Below are 13,254 nucleotides of genomic sequence, written 5' to 3'. Positions count from 1 at the left end.
AATTGTCTTTACAAAGTATTTCTGCATGACCCGCCATCACCAAGGTCAAAATTTGGAACCCAAAAATAACATCCATGAATGCAGACTAGAATGAGGTCAGGGTGGATCTGCCAAAGCAGCTCTCGAGCGTGAATATTTAAGTCCCATCCCTGAGAGCGAGGTGTTCCCCTGCTGCTCCCCCGTACTTTGCAGTTCAGCTTTGTACAAGGACACAATTTTCAGGTGAATGCTCTGCAGCAGCCCCAGCCTGCAGCCCTGAGTGGCTCGTTCCTTGTGCAGCCTTTGGGGCTGCTGCTGGAAATGAGACGTGGCTGTGATAACAGTGAGACACGGCTGTGATAACAGTGAGACACGGCTGTGATAACAGGGATCACCTCCCCAGCGACGCCCATCGCGGCTCCTGGCGCAGCTGGGCGGGACGGGGCTCCGGAGGGGGGAAACAGCTGGGAGTTCCCCTAAAATGCTCTCCCGAACGTGATGTGATGTGCCTGAGCCCCGCTCCAAGCTGTGCAGAGGTCACTGCGGAGCTGCCCCGCTCCAAGCTGTGCAGAGGTCACTGCGGAGCTGACCCGCTCTGTCGGGCAGGACCCGGCCCTGCCCTGCCGCCCCCGGCCTGTGGCACCCAGGGGACACCCAGGGGACACCCAGGGGACACCCAGGGGAGCAGAGACAGCTCTGTGCAGTCAGCAGAGCACACAGCCCCTGCTGGGGACAGCACAGCCCCTGCTGGGGACAGCACAGCCCCTGCTGGGACAGCACAGCCCCTGCTGGGACAGCACAGTCCCTGCTGGGGACAACACAGCCCCTGCTGGGGACAGCACAGCCCCTGCTGGGACAGCACAGTCCCTGCTTGGGGACAGCATCCCCAGCAGCACACGCGGGGCTCTGGGACAGCAGCCCCTCTGCCTGTCCCACTCGGGGTTCATCTCCTTCCCCAGCACCCCCACCCAGCTCTCCGTGCCAGCTCCTGCTGGGGACACGGGGCTGTCCCAGGGGAAGGCCCTCGTGTCACAGCACCGCTCACAGAACAGCCCCCGTGTCACAGCACCCGTGTCACAGCCCCGTGTCACAGCACCGCTCACAGAACAGCAATCCACATCCTGACAGTGCTCAGCCACAGCAAGGCCACGCCAGCACCCCGTGAAAGGTTTTATTGTTTGGTTTAATAGGTATCAGACCAGCTTTAAAAGACTCTGTGGGGTTTTCTTTCACCGTAGTGCATTGTCACTGATATCCAAAAGTTTGTTTGGATATTACTACCCCTGTAACACCATCCACCAAACTGATGGCAATTCATCTGGAGAAGAGGTTGTGCCACATGGTTTTAACCTCCTCCCGTGGGTCAGTCTACTGGGGGAAAGAAACAGGTGAAAAACACTTTTATAGCCCAAATCCGGGACCTTCTCTCGGGTGGAGGCAGGGATGCACCCAACCACCCGCCCTGGGCTGAGCGTGCTGCAGCAGGACTGAGCTCAGGCTGGGCTGATCTGGTGGAAAGGGACAGGACAAGGCTGGTGCTGGCCAGAGCAGACACCAGGGTGCCCCAGAAGGCAGAAATCCCCTGGTAACTCCAGAGCACGCTGGGGTGGCAGGGCAGCTGCCGGGGCGGGGGGCGTGCTGGGGCTGGAGCAGGGGCTGTGGCTGGGCTGCCCCAGGGAGCAGCGGGGTTCTACAGAGCTCCATGGGGCTCTGCAGGCACAGCAAACACAGGAGAAAGGTCTGTGATCACAGCAATAATTGCTGAGGAATATCAAGAGGGGTTTGTTTGCAGAGTGTTCTCTGAGTCTCACAATAAAAAGACATAAAAAGGACAGTAATTGGCCACTAGGGATAGAGTTAATGGTAAATACTCTAATAAAAAAACCCAGGCTGCACTGCAAGTGGATCACCTATCATGGGGTTTCTCCAATAGAAAGGCTTTTCCCCACACCTCTGCACTTTTACGCTTGATTTGCCAGTGACTTCTGCAATTACTGCCTCTAAACAAATCAGGAAAGAGCCTTTTGTTGGTCTGAATTAGAAAATGAGTCTGTCGAGGTGGAGGACTGCCATCATTTTAAATTGCCTTGTCTGAGCTGGGCGTTCTGGGCCTTGGGACTGGGGGCAGCTTTGGCTTGGATTGTTATCCCACATTTTGACCCGGGTGAGCACAGGAACAGCCTGGGAGCTGCAGGCCCCAACACCCCGGGGTTCACTGGCATTTTATTAAAAATAGCCTTGGGCATGGGCGAGGACAGCGCTGGTGCAGCCCCACTGGACACCCTGGTTCTGCTCTGCTTTGGAGCCTCAGAAGGGAGGGCAGGGGTCATTTTGCTAAAATAAAAATGGTTTAAGTGTCTGCAGGGGCATCCCCCAGCGGGGCTGGCCCTGGTGCAGAGCCAGGCAGGGTCACCTGGGACCCCTGGCCGTGCCCTCGAGGTGTCCCCTCTGGAGGTGGGATCACAGAGGGGCAGTGCCTGTTCTCACACTCTCAGAGGGAAAAATTGAGTTTTCTTTTGTTTTTAATTTTCAGAGAGGAAAGACAAATGCTTTTTACACTACTTTGACCTGGAGCTGTGGCCTTTTACAGTCTCATGGATAAAGTCAAGGTTAAGAAAAATTATCTGGACACCCAAAGAACACAACACTGACCTCACTCAAGCAGAGCTCACATTAGTGATTCCTGATAACTGAGACATCAATGAGTATGAAGCAAAAGGACACAGTGTAATGTCCTAATTGCACATTCAGTCTTAGGATAATGCAGAGGGGTGGAGTGAGATGGTCATTGAGGGCCCTTCCAACCCAAACCATTCCGTGATTCCATGATGATTTTCATCTCATGGCACTTTGGCAATCAAAGTCCAAAAGGTCAAGATCTCTTCTTATTTCTGCTCTTGCTTCACATGCAAGCAGATATTTTCATAAATCAGAAATTATAGGCCTGTAGGTCACAAAAAGCCTTTTTGAAAAATTCCTATTAATTAAAATGCCTTTAGGTTGAAACGAACAGTACATAAGAAAATCCACTGTCCCAAGGTGTGCAATTAACCATCAGGACTGAGTCACATTTCTTTATTTCTGCCTTAAGATCCAAGAGCACTTCCAGGCTACAGCAGAAGGAACTCAAAGGGAGGTCTGGGCTGGCAAACGCTGCCCTGCTGAGCACGAGTGCAGTGTCCCTGCTCAGTCTGGACACCCGTGGATCCTGTGTTTTATCTGGTGGCACTTCTTGAGCCAAAAGAGGGTAAAGTCCTGGAGGCAAAACCTCAGAGCAATCCCTCCCTTGGCTGCCCTTCCTGCTGGATGCTTCCCATCAGCTCTCCAACAGGCAAGGGCCAAGAGTCTGCCCAGAAAATTAAATCCTTTTCCTGTTAATAATCCTTGCATAAATACCAAAACCCAGTAAATTCATTTCTTTCTTAAAATTAAGTAAAACAAGATATTCACAACTGCACACCAGTAACTTCCTGAAGTTAGTGTGGAATGGGAGTAAAAAGGTCTGGAAACCTCCTGTGGAAACACTACTGGACATGATTTCTGCCTCACACGTGGATGGGATAGCTGGAATGAAGTCACAGCCACGCTTGAATGTTTGGAAAGCACTGCCCAAAAGGTCTTCCTTTATGTTTAATTGAGGAGTTGTTGAAAGTAGAACAAACATTTGTCCCATCAGGGAATTAAAAATGTAATAGAGCTGAACTGACGTGCCATTGATGGCCTCCTTATCTCTCAGCAGAAAAATCACAGCCCCTGCTTGTCGTACAGAGAGGGAATTCCCAAACTGCTGGAAGGCTTCTTCCTGCACACGTGGCTCTGTGTGGCTTTGGCCACCTGCTCTGCTGCTGGTCACTCACACCTCTGCTGCTGGTCACTCACACCTCTGCTGCTGGTCACTCACACCTCTGCTGCTGGTCACTCACACCCCTGCTGCTGGTCACTCACACCCCTGCTGCTGGTCACTCATCTCTGCTGCTGGTCACTCATCTCTGCTGCTGGTCACTCATCTCTGCTGCTGGTCACTCACACCTCTGCTGCTGGTCACTCATCTCTGCTGCTGGTCACTCATCTCTGCTGCTGGTCACTCACACCCCTGCTGCTGGTCACTCATCTCGGCTGCTGGTCACTCACATCTGCTGCTGGTCACTCACACCTCTGCTGCTGGTCACTCATCTCTGCTGCTGGTCACTCATCTCTGCTGCTGGTCACTCACACCCCTGCTGCTGGTCACTCACACCCCTGCTGCTGGTCACTCACACCTCTGCTGCTGGTCACTCATCTCTGCTGCTGGTCACTCACATCTGCTGCTGGTCACTCATCTCTGCTGCTGGTCACTCACATCTGCTGCTGGTCACTCATCTCTGCTGCTGGTCACTCACATCTGCAGCTGGTCACTCACACCTCTGCTGCTGGTCACTCACATCTGCTGCTGGTCACTCACATCTGCAGCTGGTCACTCACCTTTGCTGCTGGTCACTCACATCTGCTGCTGGTCACTCACCTCTGCTGCTGGTCACTCATCTCTACAACTGGTCACTCACATCTGCAGCTGGTCACTCATCTCTGCTGGTGGTCACTCACATCTGCTGCTGGTCACTCACCTCTGCTGCTGGTCACTCATCTCTACAACTGGTCACTCACAGCTCTGTGCAGCAGGGTGTCAGAATCCACATCAAACTAGGGAGATAAAAGATCAATAATTATTTAAATGAAGTGAGGTGCTAATCAAAGGCAGGAAGGCTTGTGACATTTACCCGGGCAAACCTGGGAACTCAGGGAAGCAATCACTTACCTTCCTGATTATCTTCAAGAGCTCTCGCATGTCCCAGGGGCTGGGGAAGGAACAGGAGTGTTTATTTTTGAGAAGGGGGGCCAGGGGAATTGGAAACCAGTCAATCCACATTACGTGCCTACAAAGACAGTGAATCAAAGCATCGAGCAGGTGATTTGTTAACAGCCAGAGGTAATAAATAGAGCTGGCTGCAGCGAGTCTCAGCTTCACTCAGAGCCGGGGGTTTTACTGCTGGTGTCAGTCTGGAGTGATGGGTAGGCTTACCCAGAAGAATAAGAGAGAGAGCAATAACATAAATATTGGCAAGTGCCTATTTGCTGCAGGCAGTGCACTTACCAGAGCTGACTGAAGTGTTATTGCAGTCAGATCTTCCTTCCATTTCTTTGGGACTTTCATAAGTTTTGCACATTCGGGTGATTTTTACAATCTTCTGTGTTTGTTCATCGTGGCACAAATCTGATTTATAAGCACCTTTTGGGGAAATGGGCTTTGTGCGAGCCTTTTGCATCACTGTATCCCAAGGAATAAATGGAATTTTTTAAAAAGATTTCTGTGCTGGTCACCCACACTTGTCCCGGCTCTCTGAGGACCCAGACTGGGAAAACCCTTTTGGCCCAAGCCTGGTTTGAGGCCAGGCTCAGGTGTCAGGATGCCCTGGAGCTGCTGGGGCTCGGTCACGCCCTCTGTGCAGCCCTGCCCTCTCTGCTGGGGGGTCCTGGCCCAGCCCTGCTGGAGGGGAGAGGATACCCCCAGCCCAGGCTGGCAGAGGGGCCGTGCTGTGCTGCAGGCACCTGGAGTGCCTGGTCATTGCCAGGTTATTGCCAGGTTATTGCCAGGTTATTGCCAGGTTATCGCCAGGTTATTGCCAGGTTATTGCCAGGTTATTGCCAGGTTATCGCCAGGTTATTGCCAGGTTATTGCCAGGTTATTGCCAGGTTATTGCCAGGTTATTGCCAGGTTATCGCCAGGTTATCGCCAGGTTATTGCCAGGTTATTGCCAGGTTATTGCCAGGTTATTGCCTGGCTGCTGCCCCACCCCAGGCCAAGCTGTGCTGGTGTCTGGGGGGGCTCAGGGGCTGTCCAGAGCAGCCCCCAGGCTCCCCCGTGCCACTGGTGGCCAGGCTGGGTTACAGATTAAAGATTAAACATTAAAGATGAAAGATTAAAGATGAAAGGCAGTTTGCACCACACCGTGCACGCTCAGCACTCAGAACATCCCCCTGGCCTCTCTGATGTGCTCTCTTCTGAAGAAGTCTTTTCCCATTGGACCTCCATCTGTACATAAAGGCATACACATTCCATCTGGCACGAAAGGGAAGGATGAGCTGGCTTTGGCTTTCCACTCTCTGAACAACAAAATTCATCTCTGTGATGGTGCCGCACTCAGAGCGGTGCCTGTTGTCTCTTGGACCTCTCTTGGGAGCTGGCAGGGAGAACAAAACACCTTAGTCCCAAACTGCCAAAACTGCCACAATTCATATTTGAAATTTTCCTGTTCTGAAAACATCAGCATATCAGCAATGGACTGAAAGATTCTGGAAATTCAAATAGGCTATAAAAACATCCTGTTCTACGTACTTCAGGTTCCTCAAATAGTGTCTTGGGTTTTCTAAAACCTCAGTTTTTCTCTCCCTCCCCCTTCCAGTGCTCTCTCTCTCCACTACAGATTTCCAGGGGAGGAAGGTTGATTTCATTTTTTCAGAGTTAAATTATTCATTGAGATCTGACAATCTGCTTGTGCCACAACCCCTCCCTCCCTGGCACGTACCTGCTGAGCACTGAGCCCTCCCCAGGAGCTGGGAGTGGGTCAGGGCAGAGCCCCCAGCCCCACATGGTGCATCCCCCTCTCCTCTCCTCTCCTCTCCTCTCCTCTCCTCTCCTCTCCTCTCCTCTCCTCTCCTCTCCTCTCCTCTCCTCTCCTCTCCTCTCCTCTCCTCTCCTCTCCTCTCCTCTCCTCTCCTCTCCTCTCCTCTCCTCTCCTCTCCTCTCCTCTCCTCTCCTCTCCTCTCCTCTCCTCTCCTCTCCTCTCCTCTCCTCTCCTCTCCTCTCCTCTCCTCTCCTCTCCTCTCCTCTCCTCTCCTCGATCTCATCCTGCACAGTTTATCACAGACCACCCAATAACATTATTTTAAAAGGCCTTGATCATTTTGGAGCTCCTAAATCAGATAATATTGCACTGGCAATATTTTGTTCTAGTATGATGTTACTAGACCTCTACTCTTCTTCAGGCCAAGGAAGCAAGAGGAGCCAAGGAGGAAAAACAAAAATATTGGCAAAGAGGAAACCCAGTTTGAAGCTGCTCAGATACACAAATACCCCGTGCTAAGCTGCATTTATGACCTTTCAAACACCAGTTCAGGTGCACAAGTGATGCAAAGGAGGATACTCAGGATGCATCCCTTTGAAGCGTGTCCATCTCACACAGAATCCCTGTGGTCCTGAGGCAGCTCAGCTCCTACACCTGCACCCCTTCTGGACATGCTCAGACAGGAGGTTCCTCACTTTTAATTAAAGTGCAATTACATTTTATTTCTTCTCTCTAAATTATTTTCTGTTTCTCTGAAGTGCTAGATTTTATTGTGATCTGAACCAGAATTTACCTGAATAAACCTGGAGAAAACAGGAATTTGCGTTTAATTAAAGAAGGCTCAGTTAGGTCACTGGCAGAAACGCACTGCAGACCCCAGTGCTGGGAGTGCTGGGGCCCTGTGAGAGCACATTAACCCCAGAGTGATGAGAGTGGAGATGAGCTCGGGCTCACCCCACAGCTCCACAGCCTCGGGGCAGGGGTCCTGCAGGGCTCTGGGTCCCCAGGGCAGCTCCAGAGGCAATGAGGGGGTGCCCTGGTCCCCGTCCCTAACGCTGGGACCCCTCCACTGTGTCCCCATCCTTGGGGGCACAGCAGGCCCCGGGCTGGCCCCTGCCCTTCCCCTGTCTGGGACCCTCCAGGAGCAGCAGTTTGACCATCAGCAGGCTGCACTTTCCATCCTGCTCACAAACAGTCTGCAGGAAAGGCTGACCAAGAATGAGCTGTAGAGTTCCCGTGTGCTGCTGCCAAGGGCAACTCCTTCAGCAGAGGTTCTGACACGGGTTCCAGGTGTTGTTTCAGCAGGCAGGAAAAGGCAGAAAGCGCCGTGCACCTCCGGCACCGAGGGGCTTTGCACGATAACTGTGTGCATTAATTCTGCAAGGCAGCACATTTTGGAGAGGAAGGCGGCTGTGGATCCGCATGAGGAGATCACCTGTGTGGGAACTGAGGGGTCTGCTCCTTGCTTTGACTGCGGCCTCCCGGGGCTGGGTGGAGGAGCCTGGGGGCAGCAGTGCTGGGGATGAACAGGGCAGGAGCCCTGAGTGCTGTGTGAGCCCTGCCAGGCGCTGAGCATGGCACTGCCGGCGCTGGGCATGGCACTGCCAGGGGCTGGGCATGGCACTGCCGGCGCTGGGCATGGCACTGCCAGGCGCTGGCCATGGCACTGCATGGCACAGCCAGGCTCTGGCCATGGCACTGCCAGGTGCTGAGCATGGCACAGCCAGGCTCTGGCCATGGCACTGCCGGCGCTGGGCATGGCACTGCCAGGGGCTGGGCATGGCACTGCCAGGGGCTGAGCATGGCACTGCCAGGCACTGGGCATGGCACTGCCAGGGGCTGTGTGAGCCCTGCCAGGCACTGGGCATGGCACTGCCAGGGGCTGGGCATGGCACTGCCAGGTGCTGAGCATGGCACTGCCAGGCGCTGGCCATGGCACTGCCAGGGGCTGTGTGAGCACTGCCAGGCTCTGAGCACGGCACTGCCGTGCTCCCCCAGTGCCAGGCTGCAATCACAGCTCCTGCCTCTGTGCTGAGCCTTTCCCTGTGTGCCACTGCTTTCCCTGATTAATGGCATCCATCCTCACTGCTTCCCACCAGGCAGCTGCATTGTGGCCCAGCAGAGAGGGACAGGAGGGGTTTAAGGCAGATCCAAACCCTGCACTGCAGTGCATCTAATGCTGTCCCTTTACATCATTTTAATATGAATTTTATATATGGTTATCCAAAAGTACATGTATTACGACCCTGAAAGCTCTTTATTTTAAGCAATCATATAATTACTGGCTGTTTTCAAATTGCTCTGCTCTCCTCTAATCTTGTTTTCATAATGAAATTTATTTAAGTCTAATATAGGCATAATGTAGAGTAATGTATCTTCTGCACCTCAGAATGGATGTTGGAAGTGTAAATTCATTACTTCCCCTTCAGCAGATCTCCTTTTTATCTCTCTTCTATAGACATTACAGTCATATTTTTCTCCTGAATACACTGATGAGGATCCAAAGCTAATTTTCACCAAAATGAGAACTCCTTAAAAACACTCTCTTATCATATCGTGCAGACTCTCTCAGCTCCACCACCGTTCCTCACTTCAACCTCAGCTCTCATTTTTAAGTGGGTTTTTTTTTCCTCCCAGCATTTCTCTCCATCTGCAGGACGAAGTCTTCTCCCCCCCTGTGCCCACCCTCTCCAGGGAGTGGATTCCTTGGTGAGCAGAGGGGTTTGTTTGCACAGGTCTGTCCTGGGGCAAAACAAGGCACACAAATGCTTTAGTCCAGGAAAATCTGGAAACTCAGCAGTTTGTCCTGACTTCAAGTGCCCCCTGCTCCTGATCCTGCTTCAAGACTTCAAGTAAAATCAAACACTGAAGGTCCATTTCTGCTGCTTGGCAGATGCATCATTCCCTCCCCGCTGGTACACACCCATTGGTCACTTCAGTCACTCACCAGAGCCCACAGAACCTTTGATGTCAGGTCTGCAAATGGTAATTTGGGCTTAATCACTTTCAAAGATGCCTTTTCACACTGCAGAAAGACTGGATTCTGAAAGAGGACCACCAAAACCTCCAAAAACCCAGCCCTAAAATAATTGCCATTTCAGTTTAGGTTGTTGTGATTGTATTCCTGCCTACCCGGCTCTTTTTGCATTGCAGTATGGAAAAATAAAGAAAGATGAATTTCAATCACGCTGTTGCCCTGAAAGCTATTATCACAAGATTGATTAACTGAGACTACTTTGTTTGAACAATAGGTTGTGGAGAGAGAAAAAATACATTTTCCCTCGGTCTTAATCCATGAAGAAGTGATTAGACATTTATTTCTCAATTGGCATGGCCGAAATCAATATGTGTTTTCCAAAGATGTGCACAATTTGCTTCTAGAACTTGTCCTTGCGTGGTCCTCAAGCACTACGAGTTGTTTGGTGATTTTTTGTGTCTGGGTTTCAGTAGACTCTCCCTTCTTGCCCACAGCCTCACCCTGCTGAACTCTCGCTGACCTGCCCGGTGGCCCCTGAGGTGCCACAGCAGATGGTTAAACAGGGATGCAGCACCCACCGCCCGGGCTGGGCTGCAGCAGGAGGAGGGGACAGCTCCAGCACACACCCAGCTGCAGTGGGGTGCCTTTGGTGCTGCATCCTCCCTGCAGGGGACACCCCTGGGTGCCAGCATCCTCCTCCCCTGCCCAGCCTGTGCTGCCGCTCTCCTGACACCACAGAGGGACCCGCTTTGCCCAGGGACCCTGAGCCCCCTCCTCAGCCAGACCCCCCACACCGAGCCCTCAGGGGACGGGTGCTTGGCTGTCAGCCCTTTGCAGCTGGAAACATCTGCTCTTGAACATGGGAGAGTGCTTGGAAAGGTAAACTAAACAAACCGGCTGCTTGGGGCACAGACACTAAACTAAACAAATTGGCTACTGTGGGCACAGACAGTAAACTAAACAAATCAGCTTCAAAACAAATCGGCTGCTTGGGGCACAGACACTAAACTAAACAAATCGGCTGGTTTGGGCACAGACACTAAACCAAACAAATCGACTTCTTTGGGCACAGAGAGTAAACCAAACAAATCGGCTTTGAAACAAATCAGCTGATTTGGGCACAGACAGTAAATGAAACAAATCGGTTTTGAAACAACTCGGCTACTTTGGGCACAGACAGTAAATGAAACAAATCAACTACTTTGGGCGTAGACCCTTCAGGGAAGCATCGGGCAGCCCAGGTGAAATAAAAGACCTTTCCCTATGCATCTCCTTTCCCCACACAAATACCCTCAGGGTTGTTCTGAAAATTCTCTTCTTTCGAATTTCTGTCCCAGTTTCTTCTAGCAAGTTCAAAAGTGCCCTGAGACCACCTGCTACATCCATCCGTAACCAATTTGATATCACGAATCATTGAATCACGTAATATAATGTAATAATGAGCAGGTTGGATGGCAGCTTTATGAGCTGATGGTCTCTTAAATAAGTTCATGCTGAAACAGAATCCTTCAGCCAATTTTTTCCACTTCCCCTGCTGTTCAGGGGCAAACTAGGAAAACTAAGGAAAAAATCAGAGCTGAGAGCAGCAGCGCTACGTGTCTGAAACCTGCTCGGCCATCTGAGGAGGTATTAAAGGAGTACAGATATCTGAGCACATTTCACTGAAGAAGGCAGCCTTAATTTTAGCTGGCTGGCAGATGGGGTTTCTCATTAGCCTGTCTTTTCATCTTATTTCATGCAATTAAGTAGGTTTGGGAGGGCCCCTACGGGACTGGCCGTCTTCCAAAGGCTCGCGCAGCCCAGGCTGCAGGCTCCCCGCTCCAGAGCCAGCCACCCCGTCCTGTGGAGCTGTTCTCCTGTCACACACAGGGCCAGAGCCACCCCGTCCTGTGGAGCTGTTCTCCTGTCACACACAGGGCCAGAGCCACCCCGTCCTGTGGAGCTGTTCTCCTGTCACACACAGGGCCAGAGCCACCCCGTCCTGTGGAGCTGTTCTCCTGTCACACACAGGGCCAGAGGAAGGCTTTCCTGGGTGGACTGTGTCTGCTCTGTGTCTGCAGAGCCCCAGTGCTGTGTGGAGCAGCCTCCATCCCACAGCAGCGCTTCCCCAGCACTGAGACAAACATCGGGCCTGGCAGGGATGGTGGGGACACCCCAGAGGAGCTGAATGTGTCCTGCCCTTCTTCAGCTCTTTCTAGAGCATCAGCGACCCTGCAAGAAGAGAGGGGTTCTCCATCAGGGTCTTTCCAAGAGGAGCAGGAACAGCTTGATCCAGCAGGAACATCTCAGTAGGTTCATATCTGCTCTGCATAGCTGCAATTTATAAATGACCTGTTCAGCATCCCCCTCTGACTCCCTCCTACAGCCCAGGGAGATGCTTCGATGGTGCCACCACCCTGGCCAGTGACAGTGGCCCTGCCCAGCACCCGTGGGGTGCCAGAGGGGACCAGAGCAGCCCCAGGGACACGGCTCAGCGGGGACAGGGCAGTGCTGGGTTAGCAGCTGGACTCGATGGCCCTGGAGGGCTTTTCCAACCCCAACCATTGTCATTCCATGAACCCATCCCGGGCTGCACCCTCAGAGCCCCTCAGCTCCCCCAGGAGGGAGCAGAGAGGTGCCCACGTCCCCCTGGGCAGGGGTCACTGCCTGGCTGGCAGCATCCCCCCTGCCCCTTCACCACCTCAGCTTCACCCCTCTGCTGCACACCCCTCGTGCCACCCCTCGTGCCACCCCTCATGCCACCCCTGGTGCCACCCCTCGTGCCAGGGCCTGTCCTGACAGCCTTTGTGGGACACTGGCCTGGGTAAAAGCTGCTCTCCAGGATTTACAGGACAGGGCCGTATTTTGCAGTCCATTCCTGCAGCATTATTTCTTCGTTGCCATAGAAACAGGGGTGGGGGGGCTTTAAAGAGTAGTCTGGAGCTAAAATAATGAAAATAAATCCAAACAAAACCTTGTCAAACCTCTGTACACATGTATTGGGGGAAGAAAATAAAATCCTTGACTCCTTTTTCTGTATTGTAAAGCATTGTAATTCAGTTGGGCAAAAAACCCCAAACTCTCTCACGGATGTGATCCTTCTGCATTGTTCGCTCTTTTTTCTGAGGCAATTTCAGAAAAATGCTTAGCAACATATACAGAAGAAAGCTGCTAAATCTTTGTATTAATTCTAAAACCCCCATTTCTTATGAAGTCACAAGAGATAGCTTTTACTTTGTTTCCACAAAAGGTAATTTGGGCTTTATTTTATTTAGAATGTTGCCCACCGTGCTGGAGAGGCGAGATTTCTTAATTGCTTTGTTGCAAAAACAATTTATGTGGGGGCTTTTAATGAGTTTAATTTTCTTTAAAGTTTTCCATGTATAAACGTGGCAGCATTTTGAAATCAAATAAATTATCTACCTAGCTGCCTCACTGCTCCCGTCATTACACTGAGCACTCGAAGCCGTTCCACGAGGCTTATTGTACAGAAATTATCTGTACAGACGAGATGGAGCTGGCAGTTAGAAAAAACAATGAGCAGGAGAGAAAAGGAGGGAGATTATTACCTCCATCCTTGAAGCTGTCCTCCTACTACGGAGCTGGAGCTGCCTCCGAACGTGGGAAGTGGCAACACAAAGGGTTTTGAGAAGATGCAAAATGTCTGATCAGAGAGTCACAGATGGGCTTGGGTTGGAGGGACCTCAAACCCACCCAGTG

Source organism: Prinia subflava, chromosome 10 (genome assembly GCF_021018805.1).
Source record: "Prinia subflava isolate CZ2003 ecotype Zambia chromosome 10, Cam_Psub_1.2, whole genome shotgun sequence".
Taxonomy (NCBI): Eukaryota; Metazoa; Chordata; class Aves; order Passeriformes; family Cisticolidae; genus Prinia; species Prinia subflava.
Note: the sequence above shows the minus strand (reverse complement) of the source record.